The 27,069-nt window shown below is 42.7% G+C and overlaps 1 protein-coding gene across 2 annotated transcripts in view; it reads left to right on the top strand.

The window, feature by feature from the left end:
- The window catches only part of LOC6602401 (receptor-type guanylate cyclase Gyc76C), a 44,578-nt gene that overhangs the window by 4,259 nt on the left and 13,250 nt on the right, over nt 1–27,069 (top strand). For both annotated transcript variants that reach the window (XM_026992717.1, XM_026992718.1), the window contains exons 2-3: nt 6,627–7,026; nt 16,250–16,480. The gene's annotated coding sequence lies outside the window, so the exon portion shown is untranslated. The remainder of the gene's footprint in view (nt 1–6,626; nt 7,027–16,249; nt 16,481–27,069) is intronic.

The raw sequence follows: 27,069 nt of genomic DNA, 5'->3' as shown, positions 1-27,069 counted from the left end.
AAACTATCCAATTCCTAAAAATATCAGAGAGCTACGTAGCTTCTTAGGACTAACAGGGTATTACAGAAAATTTGTCCGAAATTATGCCACAATTGCCAAACCTTTAACAAAATATCTGAGCGGAGTAAATGGGAAAGTTTCACGAAGGGCATCCAAGAAAGCATTAATACAGCTGGATGAACCAGCAATTGGAGCATTTAATAATTTAAAGGACAGTTTAATAGCACATATTGAATTAGTACAACCAGATTACAATAAAAAATTCACATTAACCACAGATGCATCGGACATAGCAATAGGTGCAGTTTTGTCGCAAGATGGGAATCCCATAACATTTATTTCTAAAACTTTAAGTAAAACCGAGCAATTATATGCTACTAATAAAAAAGAATTATTAGCTATTGTATGGGCATTAAAAAATTTGCGAAATTATTTATACGGAGTGAGTGGAATTGAAATACATACAGATCACCAACCTTTGTCCTTTGCAATGTCGCAAAAAAATCCAAATGTTGAAATGAAACGTTGGTATTACTTCATAGAAAGTTTCACACCAAAAATCATTTATAAGCCAGGCTCAACTAACGTAGTAGCGGACGCGTTATCTCGGATTAAAATAAATCATATGACAGATAGTGATGTCGACCAGACAGAATCAGAATCAGACATAAATACTCAGCATTCAGCAGAGAGTAGTTTCGAAAACGTCATTCAAGAGACTAGCAAGCCTCTAAACCAATTTAAACAGCAGCTACTATTAGCGCAAGGGAGATTCACAGTTCATGAGTTAGTAAGAGTTTATGAAAATACCCGACATATTATTGAATTTGATACGGTTGACAATCTGCTAATCATTTTAAAAGAATTTATTCAGCCTCACTTAACCACAGGAATACACTGCACTTTAGAAGATTTATACCTTATCCAAAATAAGCTAAAGGAAAACTTCATAAATAAATTTCTCTTCACAAGAAAGTTCCTCCAAGATGTAGTAAATTCAGAAGATAAAGCTATAATTATAGAAGAAACACATTGCAGAGCCCATAGAGGACTAGACGAAAATTACAAACAAATAACTAAGCTGTATTATTGGCCAAACCTGCACAAAAAATTAAAAGAATATATAAAAAATTGTGAGATCTGTAACAAAAACAAATATCGGAGACACCCTGTAAAAATTCCAATTGGGGAAGCTCCCATTCCAGCAAAAGAAGGAGATCAATTACACTTAGACATATACTATGCCCAAAACCTAACATTCATAACTTGTATAGATTCTTATTCCAAATACTTGGTGGTCAAGGAAATTCAAAGTAAATTAAACATTGAAAATAAGGTAATGGAAATTTTACAACACTTTCCGTTAGCAACATCATTAATGACTGACAACGAACCAAGCTTTACTTCAGCACAATTTAGATCATTCATACAAAGAAGTAACTTAACTATTTATTATGCTGATCCCAGACACAGCACCTCAAATGGTCAGGTAGAAAGGGTACATTCCACACTAACAGAAATAGCGCGGTGCATCAAGGATGAACTAAATCTAACAGATTATTCAGAAATAATAATAAGGGCGGCACTGAAATATAACCTGACGATACATTCAACGACCAATCAAATGCCATATGACATATTGTATAACAAAATAGAACACAAACATAATCCAATATTACTTAAGGAAGCTCAGACCAAAATGCTTAAGATACATAACAAAGATAGAAGAGAAAAAGATTATAAAATAGGAGAAGTAGTCTATGAAAAGAAATTCGGGGAAAGAAATAAACTTCAATCCCGATACAAAAAGCAGGTAGTTAAGGAAAATCGACCGAATAAAATTATAATCAACAATAGAAACAGAATTATACATAAAGATAACATCAAATATTAAATATTTTTTCCAGAAAATGTATGCGAATATACTAATACTGACTTTTGTTATATTGACGACTGCGGAAGTAATTGACTATACGCATAGTGACTATCTATTGCTCAAAGACGACAGAGACGTTTACACTTATGAAACATACGCTGAACTTTTCCATATTACTAATTTGAGTTTTTATAGAGAGATAATTGATAAAGAATCCAAATATGTCAACAAATCAATTAATTCAGACGATGAGTGGGAAATATCAATGGACTTAAGTCTATTAAAATTAATGATTTCAGAATTAGTTCCAAAACGGAAAGAAAGGGGAATAAATGAATTAGGTACCATTTGGAAATGGATAGCAGGCAGCCCTGATCATGACGACTTTTTGAAAATACAAAATAAAGTAAATGAATTAACTGAAAATAATAATAAACAATTTGTAATAAATTCCAAATTTTTCAAAGAAATTGAATTGCTATCAAATTCATTAAAGAATGTCATCTTCAATGAAGAAACGATACTGAGAAAGCATCGTTTAAAATTAATAACTTTTGACCTACTAAATTTAGTTGATACCATAACCCTCTTAAAAGTAAACATTTTCAATACAAAAATTTTAAATAAAAACGAAATAGAGGACATTTATAAGCATGAAAAACATAATGTTGAACTGTCTGATCTGTTGGACATTGCAACGGTTAAAATAATTCGAAATGCAGATTTAATAATCATTTACATAAAATATCCTCAAATTAAAGATATTTGCAAGTTTTACCATGCAAGAGCCATCTCACAAAATGATGGAATGTTAGTTATAAGTGAAAAAGTTTGTGAATGTAAGGAGAAATACTATTTAATGAATAATTTTAAAAGTGAAACTTTTAACAATTACGCACAAATAAATTTAAAGAGTACCTGTTTCACCAATTTACTTAATGGCTTTAAAGCCAACTGCACTAAAAAAAGGGAAAAAAAACAAAGAAATAGACATCATTCAGGATGGTGCCATATTAGTTTCAGGCAAAAATATCGTAGACAATACTACTTTGTTAGGATCGTATCTCCTTATATTCAACAACACAATTGTAATAAATAATATAAGCCACATAAATGATAAGGGTAAAATTCTAAAATATATATCGCATCATAGATATAGCGATTTTGAATTAGTTGATTATATACAATCAAATGATAAGCAATTTTCTTTTGATAATGTTAATATTTTAAATCCCCTTATAACATTAGGTAATACGGCCTTACCATTAACAACATTATTTTTAATCATTTTGATATTGTTAATGTTATTTTACTTCTGCTATAAATTAACCAAATTTGTACTTATTAAATCAATAAGAATACCGTCAGAAGAAATAGTGGAAAGCAACATTCAAATACTGTCAGAAGAAATTAGAGCTCTATCAGAACTTCAAAATGTATCGGGACGAAACATTTAAGAATGGGGGGAGTTAACGTACCCAATTCCATTGAGCTCTTATACGAGTTGTAAACAATCTTTGGTTTTCCAAAACGAAAACAATTTCAATCTTGGGCCTCCGCCTAATTGATTTCTAAGATGTACAATCTCAAGCGCCCCCGCCGCAATCCCATTCTTTGACACTCGCCTAAATGGAAAACCAATGTTTGCCCACACCCGGCTTCTCATAAACAATCTCACTCCCGGCTTTCTGCAGATCCTGCACTTTAGGCCTTTTACAGTTCTCTCTTTGGATGACGAAATCTAATACTCGGGATGGCGAAATCAATTGAAATGTTTATAGAAAAACGATTCCCGAAAGGGATCAACGATGCAAAGATCAGAAAGTTCAAATCAGTCTTGATCCAGCAGCGACACCGCAAAGTCTAGCTAAATATTAAGATCGCGCAATCCCTTGGCCCGGAATTCCTTTGTGACCCTCTACTTAAATCTATATCAGTGAAGTTCGAAGTAAAATAAAAACTTTTTAAAAACACAATCCGCTACCGCAGTTGTTTAATTTGTATGCTTTCTAATGCGAAATATATTGTTACCTTTGAATATTTCGAGTAAATAAAAAAACAATACCCGCTAACTGCAATGTAAATGTTTGTGTTCTCCTTTGCTCTCCCGCTCTCGGACACCCACACACAGGCGCACAAGCATGCATGTGTTGGTAGGCGATGATCGTGCTGACAAAAGTGCAACAACAACAGTGATAAAAAATGCACAATAATAAAAGCAAAATCGGAAAAGTTTCACAATGCAATGCCGCCGCCAGGCTATGCATAAAAATGTCCAATCCGCTGCGTGATTTTTGATTTTGGTTTTGCTTTTGGCTTTTGCACTTGTCACGTCTTCGCGGAGTGTTTTTCCTGTTGTTTCAGCTACCCTGCCCCTTCGCCTACGTACGCACATTTTCAAATCGAACTTTGTGCATCCCTCCCGTATATTTCAATTGCAGTTTAAAAATAGATCACAGAATTAAGTTAGAACAGTTTATATTTTGGCACATTTGTAGAAATTATTTTTTTATTTTTGGTGATTTGTTGCTTTGTTGCCTTTTGGGCAACACAAACACGTCTAAAAATAGGCAGACGGGACTGATAAAACAGATCACTCTCACTATCTGTCGCCGCTCTTTTGCTCTTCTCTCTGCAGCGATTTCGTGTGTGCATATGTGTGTGCAATGCTTGCGGCATATTGTTGTACCCAGTACTGTGGGTATGATTGAACTAGCCAAGCTTCAAGCAAATACGATGAGTTCTAGGAGTGCATTTGTCCCACTGTACTGAACTGAATCATCATCCAACAAGTTGTTGCTGTCTTGCACTGTTTGCCATCTTTCTGTTTTCTCTGTTTTTCTGTTCTGCCATTTTTTGCATAAATTACAATTTTCTTTTGGACTTTGGCGAATATATCGCACCTATAGAGCGAAAAATGTCCAACGGAAATTGTCGGCACAAATTGAAAAACTCCCATGTAAGCAGACACACACACACACATAAGAACAATCAATGCACACCCATATAACCTCTCATACACACACACACACCCATATAGGGTTTAATAAAGATTAACGCATTTCTTATCAAGCGGTGATAGCAGGCAAAAGGAAGATGGGGAACAGAAGAAGCAGAGAGAGCGATTGGGAGAGCAGCAGCATTATTTTGAGCTACTCTTTTCGCACACACACAGGCACACAGGAACACATGAACACAGATCAGGAAAGAGAACACGCTTGATATCTTTTACTAGGCCTCTGATTAGCAACAACAACACCAAAGGCAGCGTCTAGTTTTTCACGTATTATTTATTTGTTTTCTGGTTTCTTCGCTGCTTTCGCGTCGCGCCGCGCCGCTGATAAAATAAAGAACAATATTAATTTAAGTTTAAAAATAGAATTTGCTGCAGATGCCCATTGCATGAATGTGCGAGAGAGGGAAGAGAAAAGAAGAAATAACAACCTTACTTGATCTCTGCTCTGTGATTGCGCTCTTGTCTTCGCTCTCTTGGCACACACATGTTGATCTGTAGCGTCGAATTAGCGTCGAGAGAGGAACTGAGAGCGACCGCTCTCTTGTGGTGGTGCGCCCGCCGCTGTTTGGGGCCTTTGGGGCCGTCGGTTTGGGGCCCCCGTTCAGTATTATTCTCGCCGTTGCCGTTTCAAAAGTTGGTTTTTCGGATTGCCAAAGCCGCGTGCGTCGCTCCCACACATACACTCTCTCGAACATACACACACACGTGCAGAGCAAACGATATTATGCATATGTATGTTTATATATATTTCTTGTGATTGGATTGGGACAAAAACAAAAACCCCAAAGAGTGCGGAGTGCGACCAGAGCGAGCTCCTCCAGCCACCCGTTTTGCCGTCGGCTTTTTTTTTTTCGGTTTTTCGGTATCAACAGGCTGAGAAAAAGCAGCAACCACAAAGTAAATCCCTAACCGCATTGCGTATAATATATTAATAGTTATTATTGAATTCAAAAACAAATTTTCGCAAAATGTGTTAACAAGAGTATTTGCTGGCCCTCCTCATAAAAGTTTATAATACCAAATAAAAAAATATATGTATATAAAGCCACAAAATCGAAAAGAAAACTGGATTTTGTGATAATTGTTTTGTGATCGCACGACAGAGCGAGAGAGGGGAAAAGAGAAAAGAGTGGGAGTGGAGAGGTATGGAGAAAAAAAAAGTGCAAAGATAACAGATTTCTGTGCGGTTTCTGATAAGCGCTCATCTTTATCTGAGCCATAAAAAAAGAACAACAACAACGCTGATACTACAGTAAAATGTATGGGGAAGAGGAAATTAAGGCAAATACCGCTATGTTTCGCTGGAATATTAGATAAAATGTGGGACCAGCGGGGTGTTTCGAGTATTTTTCTATGCAAATTCGAACAAGATCCATTGTTCTTCCAGCCTCTTTGCCGTAATCTCTCTCAGCGAGAGTGCGTGCTCTCTCCCATTAACCTACCACAATGCATTTCATTCTTCTTGTTCCGCTCTCCACGCTCTCTATTTTGCTGGCTGCATTCTCTCCCGCTCTCAACTCTCCATTTACATGCAGACAATCAATTCCCTTTTCATGCAATTTACCGCTACAGCTAGTACATATTACAGTATTAGTTTTCCGCTCTCTCTCTCTCTCTCTCCCACTCTACTTTTGGCTCTTCCTGTGTGCGTGGCGTGCATGTGTGTGTGTGTGTGCATGAAATAGCAACAAAATTATATTATAATTAACCGCAATATATTTTCCATATGAAAAGCAAAACGAGTAAATGCGATCACGATAGCAACAGCAGCAGCAAAAAAGTGAACAATTGTTAAACAACCAAAAAGCAAAACCAATTAGAAAAATAAACACAGTGCAAAAATACAACAAAAAGCGGAAAAAAAAACGCTGAAGCTGAAGCAGGAGAGAAGAAAACGCAAATCGTTGAAAACAAAAACAACTAAAACAAAAAGTTTATCTAACTGTAAAAGCTGAGAGGAGGCCGCATCGTGGGAGGCAAGGCATTTCAGCATTAAGCATCCACTCGGAGAGCAGCAGATAAAGACAGCAACACAGAGAAACAGACAGGCAGACAGAGAGTGCGAGAGAGAGAGAGAGAGATAGCGAGAGATCAGAAGAGTGTGCTAATGACGGAGCAGGCAAGGCCGAACAATGTGAGTGTAAACCAAAATGATACCCTTTCCAATTGGTTCAGTGAATAGAGCCCAACCCCCCTCGCCCCCTCCCTCTCCACCCTGCCACAGGAATTTTAATGGAATTTGGAACTACAGAAGGGTTTCTGGTTTCTTCCTTTCTCTTAAAGAGTTTTCTTATCGCACACAACAGGTTTTCCAGATTTTCTAGGCGACCGTTCTAGACCGTTTGGTTTTCATTTCACTTTAATTGCAAAATTCTGTTTAAAGGGAAAGTTCTGGCCAAAAATGTACAATGTATATACATATGTATTTTTTCTGCTTAGCTTGATTTCCATTTAATTGCAGTCTGGAAAACAGCAATTCCCTCTTTTCCAGCAATTTTCTTGCTCGTATTTCTTGGAATATCTGTCCAAACTCCTGCAAAAAAACCAAAATTTTTTGATAACCAACTATTTTTGCCTAAACACGAGAGAGCTGACATCCTGGCAACCTGTCACCCCGGCATCCTGGCATCCTGGCATCCTCCACGGCACGCCCGAGAGGGAACTTTATTAAAAAGTTGGCCACAGAATTGCCCGCAATGAAACACCGCAACAAGTTGGCCGTTCCGAGAGAGCCAGAGACCCAGAGAGCGGAGGAGGTGGTGAAGGAGGAGGAGAAGGAGAAGGTGGATGCGTAAGCCAGAGAGTGCCTCTCGATGCGGCTTCTTCTTCTTTGCTTTGTCTAACAGACTACTCCTCCCCCCCCCAACCCAATTTTGAAAATGAAATTTTAATGCCGTTTCTTTTTTATGGTGTGGAACAAAAACGGGGAAAAGAAAATTTCTATTATTGATTGAAACGTATGTATTTTTGCATTTTCTTGTGTTTACATTATTTCTGGTCTGCTAATGAAATTGAAATGTTCGATGTGTCGGAAAAAGTACTATAATCTAAATATAACTTTTTTTTTTTGGGTATTTATAATGGTGGGGTGGTGGGTGTATGGATTGTGATTGCTTTTGGCCTGGCTTTCTCCTGTGGGTGTGTATAGGTGTGTGTAACTGACAGGAAGACCTTAGAGCACTCGCACTTGTATTTTTGGCAACGCAAATTGTTCATATTTCGAACTTTGAATTCAATTTTTTTTGTTTGGGTATCTGTTCTATGTCAACATTTGCACACCAACTATACAAATTTTTCACTCTCTCTCTCTCTCGCTCTCTCTCTGTGAAATTATTAAGTAATACAACCCCTCTTCCTCCCATTTCTGACCCTCGTGTCGCGCTCTGTCAGAGGTTTCCGATTGAACAGATGTTTTCCCTCAATTAAACTTTGTGCTGAAGTACGTTTCTGTTTCCGATTCGTGCGAATGCAGAATAAAGTTCAGTTCCATCGAAAAGTGCGACAAAACCGAGTGTGGGTCCTTGGGTCTTAAAGCCCCGCGGGTCCCATGCGGGTCCTCAAATGGTCCTTCTTCCTTCAGCAGAGGCTCATCCGTTTGGGGCATTATTTCCGCATACGAGAAACCCGCACAGAAACAATAAATAAACCCGCAAAATTCTAAAATACCAACAATTGTTATTGTTCTATTTCGCTATGCTTTCGGTCTAAATATAGAAAATGCCTGCAAAAACAAAAACCGCTTTGAAACAAACATTTTGTTTGTAATCTTGACCGTGGAATATTTTGTGTTCCGTCCGTCTGTCCGTCTGTCCGTCCGCTAATTGAAAAACGCTTAGCATAACTAATGAAAAGTGTGTGTGTTTTTTTTTTTCTTCTTCCAGGAACAGGATGCAAATGCAAATGTAGAAATTTTATGTAGAAAAATCTAATTAAATTTTGTTCCTTTTAGAGTACTCAGGCTTTAGAGAATTAGAGATATTGTATCTCCATTTTGGTAATCCAAAAATTGTGTTGTACAAAACTTGTTCTTCATTTGGTTTTTTTTTTTTCTTTCGGTTTTTGTTGCTGTTTTTATGGTATATTATTTTTTTGATGTATATTTTGCGCTAAAACCGCAGAAAGTTTTGCGGTTCGGCACAACGGGGACACAATCTTATCATCTAGGGGTTCTATAAATAGCACCCGCCCCGCCCCGCACTCGCCCCGCCCCCGCCACGCCCCGCTCCGCTACGCTCCGGTGTGGATGGGTCTCGCTGGAGCTTGGAGTGAAAATTGTCGCCCAACCTTTTTTTTGTTTTTTTTTTTGTGTTTTTTATTCGTATCTGTATCTGTATCTCTATCTCCACTCGTAAAATATATATTTTTAATGTATCTGTATCTCTGTGCGAGTATCTGTTGCTTGTATCTCGGTATCTATCTGTATCTGTGTGTTATTTTTTTTTTTTTTTTTGCAAATTTTAGTTTTCTTTTGTTGTTGTTTTCGCTGCTGGACTTCTGGGTGGACTTTGTGTTTTTCTTTGCTTGTTTTCTTTTAGAGCGACCGTGTGATCATTTAGCGTTGTGCTAATTCAATTTGTATCTCTACTGTATCGGTATCTGTATCTGTATCTGTAGCTGTGGCTGTGGCTGTGGCTGTATCTTTGCGTATTTCGAATTTATATTTTTCCAAACGCAAAACAAAAACCACCAAAAAAAAAACGTGGAAGATGTGCCCCCAGGGCTCCACATATTCTTGTTCCTTGAGGCTCCACTGTCGGCCCAGGCCAGTGCCAGATCCTGGCGACGATTGACGGTCAGGATGGCACATTTTCTGGCTTCAGTTCGCCCTGAAGTGGAAGGCACACGGCATGGATCCTCTTCTCGATCGTTTCTCCCTCACTCTTTCGGACTCGCTTCGACCGGATGAGGATGGTGGATGGTTTCGAATCTTGGGATTCCATTGTACGAAGGAACCTTTTGAGATGAGGTCACCATTCCATATGGTAGATCCAGTGGATTCTGTCCAGTCCAGTCTTCAGTACCGCCTGCTCCAACGCCTGTTGGACTGTTCTGGGGCCACCGCAGACCGCGCGTCGTGGGCTTCATTCATTGTTAAACCAAACCCCGAAAAATAATAGAAATTCCTGCAAAAGCTGCCAACAAAAACGAGGAAGGGAGAGAACTGTCAACTGTCAATAAGAGATTTCACGCCTATAATTAAATTAGAAGTTCGATCCTAAACGAAACTAATAAAACGGATGCCAAGCTCGTACTTTTTTCGTGGTCAACGCTTTTTCGATCGGGCCAAGAAAATACACTAAACGAAGTCGAATCGTGGCCCATTTGGTGCACAGACTAGAAGCAAAGAACCCAAATAATATAGAAAACTATGCTAAAATCCCTTGAGGGTATTGTGAAAATCTTAAAAGTGTATTCTGTGGAAATCTACTGCCTCTCGATGGCAGGAGGAGGCATGTTGCAAGTCGGTGAGGATCTGCTGATCCGGCGAAGGGCATTTAATAGTCGTTGTCACCTTGGAATATTTGCATGTTGTTTAACAATTCATAAATGAACAAACAAACAAGTGAAAAATAGGCGACAGAAAATATATATTCTTTTTCCACTCTCGACATTTTCTTGCCTCAAAAGTTTTTCGCGCGTTGCACTAAAAAAAAATAAACGAACAAAAACTTGAAGTAAAAAAAAAAATAAAAGCCAAGAAATTTGTTTCGAGACAAGACGAGAAATTTGTAAAAAAAAATACAAATAAAAAAAAATAATTGTGAATTGTGTAAAAATTTCCATCGTCGTAGCGGTATCAATGTTTACAGATTGTCGCAAGAAACGGAATATAAAATTATATAAAATATTCCTCGAAAGAAAGAATTTTAAAGGCGACTGCCAGGGGGGGGGGGGGGGCCTGGAACGGGCTAATAGGGGAGGTGCTGTTTGATCAATCATTTAACAGGCCATTGGTAGATTTTTAATAACTCAAGAAACAAAATTTTGTACACTCTACGGCGGTGGCAGGGAGGGGAGGGGACGGGGCGGGGCGGGGCGGGGAGGGGAGGGGGTACTGTGGCAGAAAAGATTCCACTATAAATAATTTGGCACTCGAGAGAGAGAGAGAAAGAGCCTCGGCTCGTTTGTTGCGTTGCGTTTTGCCACTGCATAAATTAGATAGAAGATGCCAGACAGACGTCTGGCGGGACAGGAGTCATGTCTGGTGACATTCTGTACGGAATGGCCATGGCCGTGGCCGTGTGGCACCCACACGATGACTCGACGACAGAGGCTGCTATTGCATTTGCATCTGGAGGATGCCGCCAAGTCCTTGTTTTTAGCAGGATATCTAGAGATTCTGTTTGGTATGCGACCTCGTTGGGCATCCTTTAAGCATGAGAGCCAACAAATTAGCAAAGCCCGAGCGTCGCGTGCGTTGCCTGGCCAACGCCACACGCATTGTGGCATTGTGGCAGTGTGGCAAGCATGTGTGTGCAGCCATTCCACTCTCCCTCCCTCCCCCTCTCTCTCTCTCTCTGCTGAAGCGAATATTATACACCATCAATTAGAGTGCTCACTGTAGTGGAGAGCCCACAATTAGTGGCATTAAATGCTACTACCTGAAAAGCACTGGACGTTAAACGCGTTTTTGACTGCAATGAAAGGCATCTCCCATACGCATCTGCATGTGGCAGGGGCACACATAGATGTGCTATGTGTGTGCTTCTGTTCGTGAATGACCTTCCTCCCTTCCCCAATTTGTGGCACACTCCACTGCAGTCCATGGCTCTTCGTATTTTTCTCAACTATTTACAAACTTCGAGCCCGAATGAGCGTCCTTGGCGGCCTTGAGACCTCTCGGGACTGTTGAATCTCCAACTCTTTGGGGTCTGACTTACCCCTAAGTGGGGCTAATCAGGCCTAGCCTGCCTCCTTATCACCTCCTTATGGTACCCAAGATTATGGCACCCAGCGAAAACGAAAGCGTTTGCGGCTGTGCCACAAAATGTTGCATTCAACATCAATTAACATGCGTATTGTTTTCGGGGTGGGGAGGCACACACATTGATTTAAACTCAATCAATCAGCGTATCGTGTTTTCCCATGAGTTTATTCAATCAATTCATTGACCTTTTACTGGCTGAAACGGGGCCAGACTTCAGTTCCCCTTTAAGCGATCCTTGGGGCTGCCTCGAAGGAAGACAAAGTTTTCGCCCCCAAACAAGTTTCTGGCAGTTGGATTGTATTGGTTGGATTCCAGCTGAAATTGGGCAAAACTCATGTGAAGTTTTTAGGGAAATTAGCTCGGGGAAACAGGAATTTCTGCTGGAGGACACCGAAGACGAGAGAATAAAGGATCGGCCATGAATTGCAGGACAAATTTTCCCGCTTCTGCTTAAAGTTCAACGAAAGCTTCAAAGAGCCCGAATGGGGGCATTTTTGGGGAATTTTCGTTGCATATTTCCTGGCCTAAAACATGCCACACATTTTGGACGCCCTCAGGACACTTTTGGTGGCAAGTAAATTGAAGATTTTTGGTGTCCAAACAGCCAGAAGAAGGTTTTCAGCTGGAAAAATCAGCTCAGGGAGAGATGGACAGGGGGCAGGGGCAGGGACAGGGGCAGGGGCACGAAGCGGAAGAGAGGAAGGGTCTTATCATTGTGGCTGGTGGTGAGGGTGGGGGGGGGGGGGGGGGGGGGGGGGGGGGGGGGGGGGGTTGTAATTCAATTTGGAAAGAGAGAGCCTTTCTCTAGCTGCTCTTTTGTTCTCTGGCAGTGTATTGTCCCAAAATAGTCCTGAGGGAAATAGAATGTGGCATGAGGCGTATGGCATGTGGCATGTGGCATGCGGCATGTGTGACAGACAAAAGACAAAGACCAACTCAAAATTAGTTGACTTATTGTTCGGTCATTTATGGCTTTATCAATTGGCCATCTAGAGGGCCAACCCCCTTCTCTCCCCCCGCACCCATTGATACTCGTTTGGCCTGCCGAATTTTCCTCGATTCTAAAGCATTTTCTACTTGATTTATTTGGCCAGAGACAGAGACAGATTGCCAAAGTTTATGCAACAAGTTGGAGCCGCAAAAAGCCAACCAAAATGAAGGTCCTTGCAGTCCATTGAGTGAGAATGGGGCTGAGAATCTGTAACTTTCTATTCAAGGCATCAGCCGAGGAAGCTCTGAGCTTCCTTCAAGAGCCAGAGCCACAGCCAGGAGTATCATTGTGGCCTGTGTACATTTGTCCTCCGACCTGCCTCTGAATATGGCCAGGAACAAAGGGCAAAGGCCAAAGGCTTTCTCTTTGAAGAAATCTTATTACATTTGCACATTTCTGGCAGTCACAGAATGCACTCTCCTTCGTTGGAAAAGAGCCCCTGTCCCGATTCGAAGATTACTGGACTCCGCCCCTTTGGGCCCTGACAAAGTCTTGTCTTGGCCCCGAATAAACACACTTTGGCGTTTCCGGGAAATCATAGCGGCTAAACACAAGTGAGGCCGAAACTGAAACTGAAACTGAATTTGCATAATGCCAGCCACAGCCACAGCCACGACGCAGGGCTGCTAATCTATTCGCCGATTTGGGGGCAACATTGTTGTGCTGCCCCGCCCCCGTTTAGGACGGGGCCTCTCAACGCGGCAAGTGTGTTTATGTTTAGGCCCCAGAGGCACACTTCCACAGTGCCACACGGCCACTAAATTATGTTGTTTTAACTTGGCTTTAATGGCCCTCTCCGACTGGATTTTCCTGGGCGGAAGCAATGTGTTTATTGTGTGTGGATTGCTGGGCATAAATTGAGTCCCACAACAGCAACAGATAGAGAACAGAACGAGCCGTAGAGGCAGCTGCCACAAAAAAACATTTGGCTGCAACATTTTCGAAAACTAATTAAAGTTTGTTTTTGAAAGCTTAAATCTGGGTAGACGAGAGGTATTCTTTTGGGGAGATCCCGCTGCCTTGCCGCATGTCCTTTGGCCAGGACAACTACTCTTCGGGGGGGGGGAGGGGGGGAGACGCTCTTTATCTGCGTGGTGGCATCTGCCCCTCGAATATCATATCATATCCTCCTTTGTGCCCTGGCGGGCCGTGGGGGCGCCCCGAATGTGGGCTTGCCTCTGCCAATTTTAGTGTTTTTCTTTAATAAACAAATAAGTAAAAGGTAAAGTGGATTGAAGAAAACGACGACGACGACGACGACGACGACGACGACGACGCCACCAAGTCGGAGGAAAGTCCACAAAGGGGTTTTTTGTTTTGTCAGCCTTGTTGCTTTCCCTTAATTTTTTTTTTGGGCGGGGTTTTCCATTCTATTAGCATTAATCGGAAAGGGTGGGGGGGAGGGGGGGAGCAGGGGTATGTGTCAATATGCCCCTTATGGCACACAGAAATTTACGACCTCGCTGGAGCTTTTAACAACTGTTTGTCCTGCAATTTCCCCCAACACACACACACACACACACACACACACACACACACACACACACACACGCACACACACAGACAGCGAAAGAGTGAAAGGAAATTTATTATTATTTTTATGAGCTCTGCAATTCCCAGCCCCTGAAAGGGGGCGGGAGGGGAGGCACTGAAGTGGCCGGCTAAAGGGGGTGGGGGAAGGGGGGGGGAGCAAGTCTGTTTGAGGATTCTCTCTCCCTCTCTCTCTCTCTCTCTCTCTCTCGCTCTCTCTCTCTGTTCCTCTGTAAAAGTTTTTTAATAACTTGGCTGGTTTCTAGCCTTTTCTTGGCCAAGAGCTGTCCTTCTCTCTCTCTCTCTCTGTCGCTGTCTCTCTTTGGAGTTGCACGAAAATAAGTTGAACATTTGCATAGCATACTTATCTGCGTAGGCAAACAATTAACTCGTGCTCCACTGCATCTGCCACTGCCACTGCCACTGACGCATGTAGGCGTGGCACGCTCAATGGGCGGCTTCAGTGCGACACGGAGCCAAAAATGGGACGATGACGCACGTGCGTATCAATCCCCCCCCAATTGAATCTGGCAGACTGCCTCTGCCTCTGCCTCTGCCGCCTTTATCCTGTGTCTGTGAACGAGGGACCCCCGTTAGGGCCGGATTTGCTGTCCGGAGCAACAGCTGAATGTGTTTTATGTGTTTACATTTCCTTTTGCTTATTAATAACTGCAGCGCCCGGCCGAAAGGGTATGCCGCCGCGAGAGTGTGGCATGCCGCGTGCACAGGACTCTCCCACGAGGAGTCGCCAGCAATTGTCATTCGAGCAGCCCTATGCCGCCTCCTTGGGAATGCCAAGGATTCGGGGGCTACTGCCACATTCTGTTGGCTGTTGGCTGTTGGCTGTTGGCTGCTGCATTCCATTGCCAGGCTCACGTTCAGAAAAGAGATATGCTCGAGTATTTGCCAGCATTTTCGTGCCTTTTCCCAGGACGAGGCGGTGTTTCCTTCTTGAATTAGCTCCTTTGTCCCATAATCATGTCCGAGGACGAGGCCGAAGCCGTAATGCCGTTCATTATGGCCTTGTTTATTTCGGTCGCCTAATTGGCTGCCCAATGCGTAGGCGGACACCCATGGCTTCCGAGAAAAATGAAAGGGCATTCGGTAGTCTCATCAGATGGATTGCATTTCCCTGGAGCTCTCTTCTGACCTTTGTGCGTTTCTGTGGCAACACGAGTCTGCCGAGCCCCGCTGCCCCTTGCTGCCCCTTGCTGCCCCTTGCTGCCCCTTGCTGCGGACGCGACTCCTTTCCTAGTGCTTACGGGACCAGAAGTGTTGGACCTGTTATGGACAAAGTACGGCTCTGCCTCGTGCAAAAGCCCCACATAGAGGGAATATTGTATTTGTATATCACGGACCCCCTCCACGGACACCGTAAGGCGGAGCCGGGGAGCTATCCAGCTGTTCAAATGTTTGCCATTCGGCCTTTAAAGAGTTCTAGTTACCAGCTAAAAAGTTGGTCTCTTCTTTATTAATTGAGAAAAAGTTCAGTGGGTGGGAGGGGGTAGGGGGGGGGGGATTTGCTTTTAAATGCAACTCCATTTACATATTATTTTGCAACTAAATGAATGGGAAACCCACTTATATTTTAGGTGCATCTGCACTCAGAGAAATAACACACCCCAAAGATTTATATGAAAAAAAATGCAAATATAATTCCCCACAAAATTATTATATATTACAACTGTTGAAATGTATTTTATATTTAAGTTTTAGATGAGTTTTTTGTTTTTTAGTTTTGTCTTTTCTCCGAGTGTATCTGTAGTTTTTACAACTGCATCTGTAATCCCTGTATTTGTGTATTGAATGCAGTTTTTTGCAGTTCGTTAATTGGCCATTTATATCTGTAAATTTGTCCCTCAACGGATTATACATTTATTTTTGTAAACTTTTGCATGCCTTTTCCAGCTATGAGGGCAGCCCGGTCTTAAAGCAATTATAGGATACACGGAACACGCCACGGGCCATCGATCAGATCCGTCGAACGGGAGCCGCCACACTATTCGAACCGATTCGAACCGATTCGCTTTGTTAATCCACTCGCCGAGTGGCCGGTGTGGTGGTTGCAGCAGCAACGACAGCCGCCCCACACTCGACTCGACGGTCCATCCACACACCGCAATCCACAACAAAAATCACGTGAGTGCCTGCCTGCCAGAGCTGACAAAAAAGCCAGAAAAACAGAGAACCCAGAAAAACAGAAAACCCAGAAAAACAGAAAACCCAGAAAAACCAGAAAAATGTATTGAATCTTTAAATTTGTTTCAAATGTGGGGGGCATGCGGGGCATGCGGGGTTTACACGTGTGCATTTTTAATGCAAATGTCCTGTTCTGGAACTGGGAAATAGATCCCACAGATTGCCATCAATTTGCGCAACGCAACTCATTTTCATAATTAAAGTCACAATAAAATATGCAAATATTCACGAAACGGCAGCAGAGCATTGATATTTGATTTATTTTGTTTGACGTGGACTTTCTCTGGCTTATTATAATATTAATGGAACCTTTGGCATGTTTTTTGCTCATCATTAGATAAAACTGTGGGACTGTGGGCAAGTCCAGGTGTTCAAACAGCGACATTCAGGGCCCATAATACGATCTTGGGAGTCTCTGTATATTACTTAGAGTCCTTAGATCTCTTTCTCTTTTCTCTTGGATGGAAGCGATGGAGAAGTACAGTCTTCAGTCTTTGAGGACACTTTGGACCTCTTTGGGTCTCCCTGCCCATCATTTTTATCGAACGTATTATCATTCCATCGTTTACTCTTCCATTCACGATCTACTCGAAATGTGCTAATTGTTTATTTCAACGCGAATCGAACGACATGTGCGAAAACCCCCACCACACTTTCTTATACAACAAAAATATCTCCCCCTACTATATATCGTACGAGTGCTGCTTTCCCCCTGGACTCGATATTTGACTATTTGCTGGGGTATAGACTCCAAAAGGATGGCATTTCCTTGAGCTTTGCATTCTTCGTGTGGCAAGGAGCTCCCAGAAATTCAACAAAGGCCAAGGCAAGCCCCAAGCCAGGTCGAAAGGAAGGGAAAAGCCTTTGTGACACCCTTAACCCTTAACCCCTTAACCCTCCTCCATTTATCGAGCCCGAGTCGATGAGTTGTTGCAATAATTTACACATTTATTCTCGTTTCGTTTTTCTTTGTTTTCTCAATCGGCCAGAGACATACCTAAACCTCATATGATACCATATATTAAGTATAAGCTCGTGCCATTTAGCGACACTCATAGAAAAACAACCGCAAATCGACTCACACACTCACACACTCACACAAGAGCTAGCAGATACAGATACGGATACAGTGAATATTCCCTTGAATACATGGCGACAGAGAAGCAGGGCAATATGCTGCATATAGGAAGGGGGCGGTGGAGGAGGAGGTGGAGGAGGAGAGCCGCACCACACTACCCAACACTTTTTATTATGCACGATAAATTAATGATAATTTAAAGATAACTTTTATATAAACAATAAATTTTGTGCTCTCTTCCGCGCCCACTCTACCTCTCGCTCTCCCTCTCCCTCTCGCTCTTCTCTGTTCTAAAAATAGAAACCGAACAGTTACAAAAAAGAACGGAATGGAATGGAATGGAATAGCGATTAGTAATGAGAAAAAAACACAACGTCGCTTGGTGGGGAGCGGGGAGCGGGGAGCGGGTAGAGGGGACTCCATTGATATGGCAATACATACTCTAGTATATCGGAACATTATCATTATTATTATTATTATTATTATGAAAAAAACAAAAAGAAAGAGAATAATTAACAACTGTTGTTGTTTATTCATGAAGCCCGGCATAGGTGGAGGGTTTAATTTTAAATTACAGATTACTCCAGGGATTACTTAGTCGATGCTGAACTGAAAATATGCCAGATACTATCATTAAATGTAATCTATCGAGACTGGGCTTTGTGGATACATTTTGTTCTAGGGGAACTCTGTTTTTATTTCTTTTTTCAAATAGAAGAATGGATAACAATGATATTTCTATGAAGGATTTAGATAATCCTCAAAATCAATTTCGATAATCGCTCTTTTGAATTTCAATTAAATTTCCGCTACAAATTGATTAAAAACCAATCAAAAATAAAATACAAAAGATCAATAACAAAAGCCCCTGAGACGGCTCTTAATATCCAATATCTCTTACACTCCACACGTATCGCTATTCGCTCTTCGCTCTTTGCTCCTCCTCGTTTATCTTCCATCTGGTATCGCTTCATCGCTTCATCGTTTATCTATCGACTTTCATCGTAATGCGGAAGTCCGCCAAGGGCAGGGGCGCCCCACCCCTCTAATTTCCATACAACCGGCAGCAGTCGTTCCGTTCCAAAACAAAACCCAAACAAAACTTAATTCTCTATGGAGTATATTGTCTACCGTTTTTCACTTCCTCCACTGCCGCCGTCGCCGCCACCGACAAAAAATCCAAAATCTCATGAAATGTAGACAAGCTTCTTTAACTGTCATTATTCACGCCATAGAAAACAAAAACCCAAAGCCAAAACCAAAGCCAAAAAGTCCGAGTCAGAGTTGTGGCCGGTGCCGGTGCTGCCAAATCGGGAAACAAAGGTCTAAGGAGAATAAATTTGTTAAGCGGCAATTAAACGTCAATGGCGACACTTGAAAAGCGATCCAAAGACGATGGATCGGCTATTTTGGAGCTCAGTTGTGGCCCGAAGGGGTCCGTCTGGAGAGGGGGGGTATTATAGCTGACATTTTCAAGTGACTTGTATTTCTACACCCCCAGCCGCACTCTGCCGCACTCTGTCTCCTTAAGTGATATTTGTTTTCACTTATCTTGAGGTCTTATCAAGTGCTTCGGTCACATACAGTACTCCTCCACCGCCACCTCCTCCTCCACCACCACCTCCTCCTCCTCCAATAATATGTTATGTTTGTATAAATAATTGCCAATCATCTATGTATGGTGGGATGTTGAAATTTTTGATAGCATTTTGATTGAGAGTCGCGCAAAGGCGAAGTCGACGTCGACGTCGACGTCGAAGCCGAAGCCGAAGGCGCCGGGTAATTAGCTTAAAAAAATATACATACATATATGTATGTCTTACGAATGACTGAGTGAATGAATGAAGAACTTTTGAGAAACCGACGGGCCGCCACCAGTTAATCAATCAATGGAGGAGAGGCGACGACTTGGCTGTTGGCTGTTGGCTGCTGGTTGCTGGTTGCTGGCTGTGGCCATCGAATATGAGAAGCCTTAACTGGACTTTGATTGGCATCGAGGGGATGTGGCACTAGAGGGCGGGGAGGGATCAATGGTTCAATGGTTCAATGGTTGAATGGGCCTATCAATCAATGGGCTACGCGATTCAAGTTACAATTCAATTAGCCAAAGAATAGGCTCGGGGCTCGGATAAAAGAGCTATAAATTAGGTGGATAATATTCACACCTTCCCCAAGGGGGGAGGGGGGTTTGGGCGAAAACGGCGACAAACATTTGCGGGCTGAAAATTGGAGAGCAATCAACGAGATTGATGGATGGATAGATCCCTTGGGAGAGGTCTGTGCATCGAGTGGGGGATGGACTCATTTTAAAGGAACAAATGGGCATCTCTTCGCAAGAGATGGCCAGCAAAAAACAATAAATGTTTCATATACAATTTATAATTTATAAAATTAATTATATTAACTGTTTTAAACATTAATGTATGCGAATGTATTTGTATGAAAATATACATAATTTATTTATTTTGTGGGAAACAGATTTAATCGAAGTATAAAAATATTTAATTAAAATACAAAATAAAATAAAATAAATAAAAAATAAAATAAAATAAATAAAAAATAAAATAAAATTAATAAAAAATAAAATAAAATAAATAAAAAATAAAATAAAATAAATAAAAAATAAAATAAATAAATAATAAAATAAATAAAAAATAAAATAAATAAAAAATAAAAACAATAAAAAATAATATAATTATAATTGTAAAAAAAAAAAAATAATAATAATTAAAAAATTAATTAAATGCATGAATACAAAAAAAAAATATATATATTTATATATAAAAAATAAATTAAAAAAAAATATATATCAAAAAAATTAAAAAAAATACATACAAAATTGATATAATTAAATAATTTATAAAATAAAATAATTGTAAAAAATAAAATAATTGTAATAAATAAACAAAAATATTAAAAAAAATTAAAAATTAATTAAATGCATGAATACAAAAAATTAAAAATTAAAAATATATAAAATAAATTTTTTTTAAATATATAGCAAACAAATTAATAAAATAAAATATATATGTACATATGTATATTAAATTAATACAAAATATCAAACTTTTCACAACATCCATGCTCAAAGGCAATCTAATTTTTCAATATACTCGTGTGTGTCGCTTGGTACAATTTCATGGATATTCTCTCTGGGTCTACCCTTCTACGCTTCGATTCTTTCGATTCGCAGTCCAAACCCGAGACCTAAACAATGAAAAGCTCAGGCGAAACCTGAAATCCAATTATGGTTGTTTAAGGGGTATTTAATAGACCGATCCAACATCAAGCGGATAATTTAAGTAAATGCCAATTAATTGGTTCCATGACAAAACTGAAACCAAACCAAAACCACAGACAAAGATACAGATACAGATACAGATACAAACAGAGATCTACCATCCCTATTTGTTGGTCAGTCAGGTAGCTTTTTATCCATCAATAAAAAGCGAAACAGCACCGACAGAGCCCAGAGACCAGAGACCAGAGACCAGAGACAGAAACACACAGAAAAACGATTTATCATCTTGTGTGGCTCGGTGCGGTGCGGTGCGGGGTGTGGTGTCAAATTTTGAGGTTTTAAGTTTCTGTTTTTGTTGTCTGTTGACCTGGAAGTCAATGGGCGGGATTGATAGACCATTTGGAGGGGAGCGATAGACACAGAGAGAGAGAGAGAGAGAGAGAGGTGCCTCTTGGCCGCCACTGAGGCTGGGCACGTTTCTCAGATCTGTTTCCCTGCTCTCCTCTCCCCTTTTTTTTTGTATGGTTATTGTAATGTTTGGAAGACCGACCACCTCCTCACATGCTTAATTAATGAGTTTTCGCTTTCTATTTTTTTTTTTTGTTTTTTTTTTTTGGCTTGTCGCGTGGACAACCAGACAATGACTAATCAGAAGATGGAAATAGGTTGTTGGTGTTTTCGGTTGATTTTTTTCGCCGGGCAATTCTTCTTCTTGCTCTCCTTGTTGGGGGGTTAATTGAGGAGACCCCCCGCCACCTGCCACCGCCTGCTGCCTGCCACCGCCTGCTGCCTGCCACCGCCTGCTGCCTGCCACCGCCTGCCGCCTGCCGCCTGCCACCGCCTCTGCTGTGTCTTTGGCTGGTGTTCGGTCGAGTTAAGTTGAGTAAACAAATTGCATTAATTTGTGTCTTATTATTTAATAACAAAATAAATAGACAACAGCCGACAGCCGACAGCCGACGGCAGCGATAATTGATGGCGTGGCGGGGGGAGGGGCGGGGAGCCTGGTGTGTGGGGGGGGGGGGGGGGGGGGGGGAGGTAGGTAGCTCTGCTGTGTGCTTAGCTTTCGTTTTGTTGTCGGTTGCTGAGCAATTATTTTAATCCCATTCAATTAGGAATCGAACAAGTCGAATCGAAACGGAATCGTCGAGGCAGGCGCCTTAGCCAGGACACGCCCTGACCTTCTTTTGCCTCAAGGAGGAGCCGAGCCGAGGCTCCACCATCCACCATCCACCCAGAGGCAGAGACACAGCCATCAATATTTCTTCCATCTTCGATTTGCTTCTGAATATTGGAACGACCCTAGGGTACTTCCTTTGGCGGCTGGCCCGGCCTTACGGATTTCGATTCGAGTGTATTTTAATTGGAATTTCTCAGTTTCCCAGCTTCCCAGCTTTCCCAAAGAACTCTCAAGTGGGTGATAATTAAAACCCGCAAAATAATTGGAACTCGAAGAGGCTTCCCCCCAGCCCCGAATCGTGCACATATCGTGGGTGCATTTGTACCGTCCAAAATCCTCGTAATCCCCAGCCCACGTAGTCATACTGAATCAGCTCTTTTGGGAAATAATTCCGTTTCAAGTTCAAATTTGTGCCACATACCCCAGAGCCGTCTCCCTTTCTCTCTCTCTCTCTCTCTCTCTTTCGATCCAACTGTTGCCCGAAAAAAGTATTATAATCGGGCGTACCATAAACCCATAAATTTTGTATTTATTATACACGTGTGTGTGTGTGTGTGTGTGTGTGTGTGTGTGTGTGTGTGCGTCAAATAGAGGTGTTGGCATAGAGTCGATTCTGATGGCGCCTCCGACCCCAGAAACACCGAACCCCAACCCCAACCCCAACCCCAACCCCAACCCAAACCCAAACCCAAACTCCTCCCCCATCGCCTGGGGCGGGGGTGGGGCGGGGTGTGTGCAGGTGCCCCCATAATGATTATGTTTATACGAATCGAAGACATTCGAGAGACGATTTTTATCGCCCGTTTCTGTGCGTACTATTAATATAATTTTATGTGCAAAAATATTCCAATTTCACTTTCAATCGAGCAGAGGGAGAGAGGGAGGTAGGGAGGTGGAGGGGTTTCTTATCAGCCCCGAAACAACCAAAAATAAAACCCAAGCCAAGATAATGCTCTATAGGCGCCTCTATAGCCGGCACAGAGGAGGATCATCATCGAGTGCGGTGCGGGGCGGGGCGGAGCACGCAGCCTTCTTGTGGCATGTGCAGACACTAAACTTATTAATAAAACATCGACGAAACCATATCAATTCTGAATTTGTGAATTCTAAATTCCGGATTCCGTTTCGGATTGAATGGTTGGTGGGGCAGCGAGGGGGGGCTGAGGGGGGACTTGGAAGTACTGGAAGAACGAGTCGCAGCCATTTGCTGTTTGCATATCGCTTTGCCATTAATCGCTGCTGGGTTTTGTTGCTTTTTTCACTTTAGCGATATATACATATGTATATATTAAGCGATATCAACAACAACAACAACAACAAAATGTTTTATTTTTAGCTTGGAGTATTTATAAATGGCCTTGGCGCTCCGATCCGATCCGCTCCACTCTGTAGGGGAGACAAGCCAGCGGCAGGGTTGGGGCGGAGATATTTTTTTTGGAGGCTTTTGCGAACCGAAGTAATCTGGAGTAATTTGGTAATTTTGGAATAGGGACATAGGGATTATTCGCCTCAAGATTTATAGCATTTTATGGCACTACTTCCTTGCTTAAATATGTGTGTGGGTGTGTGTGAATGTGTGTGGGTGTCTGTCCTTTGAAACATTCAAAATGCGGCCATAAAGTATTCACAAGCCAGCATTTAAGCCTTTCGCCCGTCTTGCTGTGTCTCCTGCCAAATGTTTAAGCTTTAAGCCATTAATGTCTGTGTTTTCCCTTTGGCAATTTGCAGCTCGAAAGCGGCCAAAAAACATTCACAGAAGCCTCTCCCTTAACTGGGACTTAACACTCATTCAAGGGTCTCTGCGCTGCTGCGAAATGGGAAGAATTTACAACTTGATTCACTTGTCCCCGACTTTTATCACACACACATACACTCCCACACACACACATATATATATATATATATATGTATATCTCCTTCAAGAACATGAACTGTTTGGTTGCGTTGCTCAATTTAATCTCTGAATGTCTGAATGTCTGAGTGTCTGAATGTCTGAATGTGTGAATGGTGGGGGGGGGGGGGGAAGGGAATAATAATGAAAGAAACTGCACTTTTGAACAATTTAAACGCATACGCGTCAGTGCACAAGAGGATTGGCCCCCGCACATTTTTGGGGTAGAGATTTGGGAGGGGGGCTTTGTGAGGGGGGGGGGGGGGGGGGGGGGGCAGATCAGAGAATCTTATGCACTTGAGTGCATGAGAAATGCACTGTAGTCGGTGCACTGCTAATAATACAAATGAGAAATACATGAAAATAATAATATTAATACCAGTTAAACCACTTTGCGTGCAATGGCAGACAACGAGGCAGACCCCGGACCGACCACCGGGCCACAGCCACAACCTGCATGGCATGGAACTTGTTAAATTGTTAAACCCATCAAGACAAGACCCAGCCCCAGCTTCAGCTCCAGGTCCAGCCTCAGCACCAGCTTCAGCTTCAGCTCCAGCTTCAGCTCCAGCTCCAGTCAGAGACCCGAAAGAAGTGGTCGAAGCCAGTTAGCCAGCCAGCCACCCTGTCACCCAAACAAACCAGCAAACTGGCCAAGAAGAAGGCCAGGACGGGCTAGGACGGGCCAGGACGGGACACCAGCCACAGGGAGGAGTAAGATGTAAGATGGAAATGGAGATGAAGACCACGTCGCGACGCATTGGCTGGCAAATACTCGAGAGACAGAGACAGAGAGAGAGAGAGAGAGAGACTGAGTCCCCAAGCTCTGCATTTAATAAAATAGAGAATATTTGTAATAAACACAAAGTGAGGAGAGAAGGAGAAAAGTGTTGGCTATTCGAAACTAGATAATCTTGAATGGGGCGGTGGGTAGGGGGGGGGGGGGGGGCGATGGGGCGTCAAACTTGAAACCGAATTGATTAAATCGAGGAAATCCAATTGAGTGGGAATATTAGTTCGGGGCCACAGGGACAGGAAGTGAGCCATGGAACTATATTATTCCTGGATAGCCCCCAAAAGTAGGCAAATGGAAGTCTTTTGAGAGGCAGAAGATACCGCTCACAGAGAGGGGGAGAGAGAGCAGTCGATTGGTAAAAAATTCATTCAAGCATTCTGTTTGGCACCATGGCAATGGAGCCCCCCCCCCCCCCCCCCTCTGCCCCCTCTCACCCACCCCCCCTTGGGGAAACGGAAATAGTGTTTCCTGTTTCAAAACCACTCGACGAACCCTTCTCGCTTATCATTTCGGAGGAGGAGGAGAAAGAGGAGGCCTCGTCCATTCATTCTAACGAGAAAGGAGCCCGGTTTTTGGTTTTCTGATTTCGAGCGTGCCCCATGACGGCTGGTTGCAGCAGCAGCAGCAGCAGCAGCAGCAGCAGCAGCAGCAGCATCATTGCCTTTTGGCGGCCGTTGCATGTGCACATGTGGCGCGTATTCAAGTATTTCCCCACGGTCTATTTTTAGAAAATCCTGTTTTTTGGCAACACACAGACGGACAGGCAGGTCTCTGCTTTGCATGAGAGAAGTCAAACGAGAGACGGGAGAGAGAGAGAGAGAGAGACACGCTGAGAGAGAAACTTCAGCAGAGATTACAGAGATCCTCCTGCTGCCTTTGTAGACTCATAATTCGCGCTCATAAATGTTGAAGCATTCAAGGAAATTCCTCCCAAAAAAGCCCTTCACTTTCACACGAAACGGAGCTGGGTTGTGCCTGGCCGGATCCAGTCTGCCTTAACTCTCCCGCCCTCCCCGCTCTGCCCCTCTCTTTGGGGCCGTGTCTGCTGCTAAATGCCAAAGCTGCTGGCTGTCAAGTGTTGCTTCCTTTTAAGGCCAGCAAAACGGCGCCTCATCAGGCGGGATAGAAGGGGAGACGACTGTTGAGTGGAAGTTGGCGCTGCAGCTAAGGCAATGGTATGCCATGGAGCCCCCCCCACCGCCTGGCACCATCATCATCATGCTTGGGCTTCTTTGAAAGTGAAATTTCCGAGTGTAACACATGCGATGACAATGCTGCCACAGCAACCGGCAACCAGCATATGAAGCCCCACAGCATTCACAGCATTCACAGCATTCACAGCTCTCTTCGCAACAGATGATGCCTTGACATTGTCGAGTGTGCGGCATGGCATGATGCCGCATGAGGCTGCGGTACGGCCCAAGAGCGATCTTAAATGGAATCATTGTCCCATTGAGGAATCATCTTGTGGCACAAGCGAGAGAACTGGGTTAAGTTCCGGGCAGCAAAAACGGAATTATGAATGGCCACGGAGGGAGAGAGAGAGAGAGAAGGATTCGCTCCTCGAGATCGAACAGTGAAATGATTGAATGAGTGAATCAATCGTTGGCTATCCATGAGTGCACTCACTCTTCCACACTTCTATCCTTTAACCATTATTGGATGTTTTTGGCTCATTTACTTTCTGTGTTCTCTTTTCAACTGTGAGGGGGGGTGGCGAGGGGATGCCATTGAACAGATTGTGCGCTGAAGGGAGGCGAAGGGCGGGGAGGGAGGAGGGAGGATGCTGATGCCTGATTCCGAATTCGAGGCACGCTCCGTGCATAGAGAACGAGCGAATCATTTGCAACAGTTGAACAGTTCGTTTATATTGTAATTTGATTTGAGAGACACCAGAGACACCAGAGAGAGAGGGAGAGGGGGGGCTGGAGGGTAAATGTATTATCACCCCTTGACTGTCCCCCGTGTATCCTTGAGGTCATTCCATTCCCGTTGACCACCTTTCTGGGGCAATAGGCAATGCAATCAACTCGCCTCACATGAGACAGCTGTCTAGGTCCTGTCATTGCGGGCACAGCCTTGCTGCTGTCAAGCCCTGCTCCTTGGCCTGTCCTTGCGGCCAAGAGGACGACCATTCATTTATCATATCCCTACGACAGAGCTGCTGTCAGAGCAGAGCTCTGCCTCTGGCTGCCCTTCGTCGATCAAGTGTAAGCTTTAAAGGCAGCGAGGACAAAGGAGTCCCACTCATTAGCTGAAATCCCTTTGCCACTTTCCAATTAACTTTCTGCTGCTTTCACTGGCCTCTCACTGGAGGAGGGGGGAGGAGCAGGGAAGGGGTTC

The sequence above is a fragment of the Drosophila persimilis genome, unplaced genomic scaffold (genome assembly GCF_003286085.1).
Source record: "Drosophila persimilis strain 14011-0111.01,24,50 unplaced genomic scaffold, DperRS2 tig00000780-arrow-arrow-pilon, whole genome shotgun sequence".
Lineage (NCBI taxonomy): Eukaryota > Metazoa > Arthropoda > Insecta > Diptera > Drosophilidae > Drosophila > Drosophila persimilis.
The sequence above is the reverse complement of the archived record's forward strand: the minus strand, read 5'-3'. Positions and strand labels throughout refer to the sequence as shown.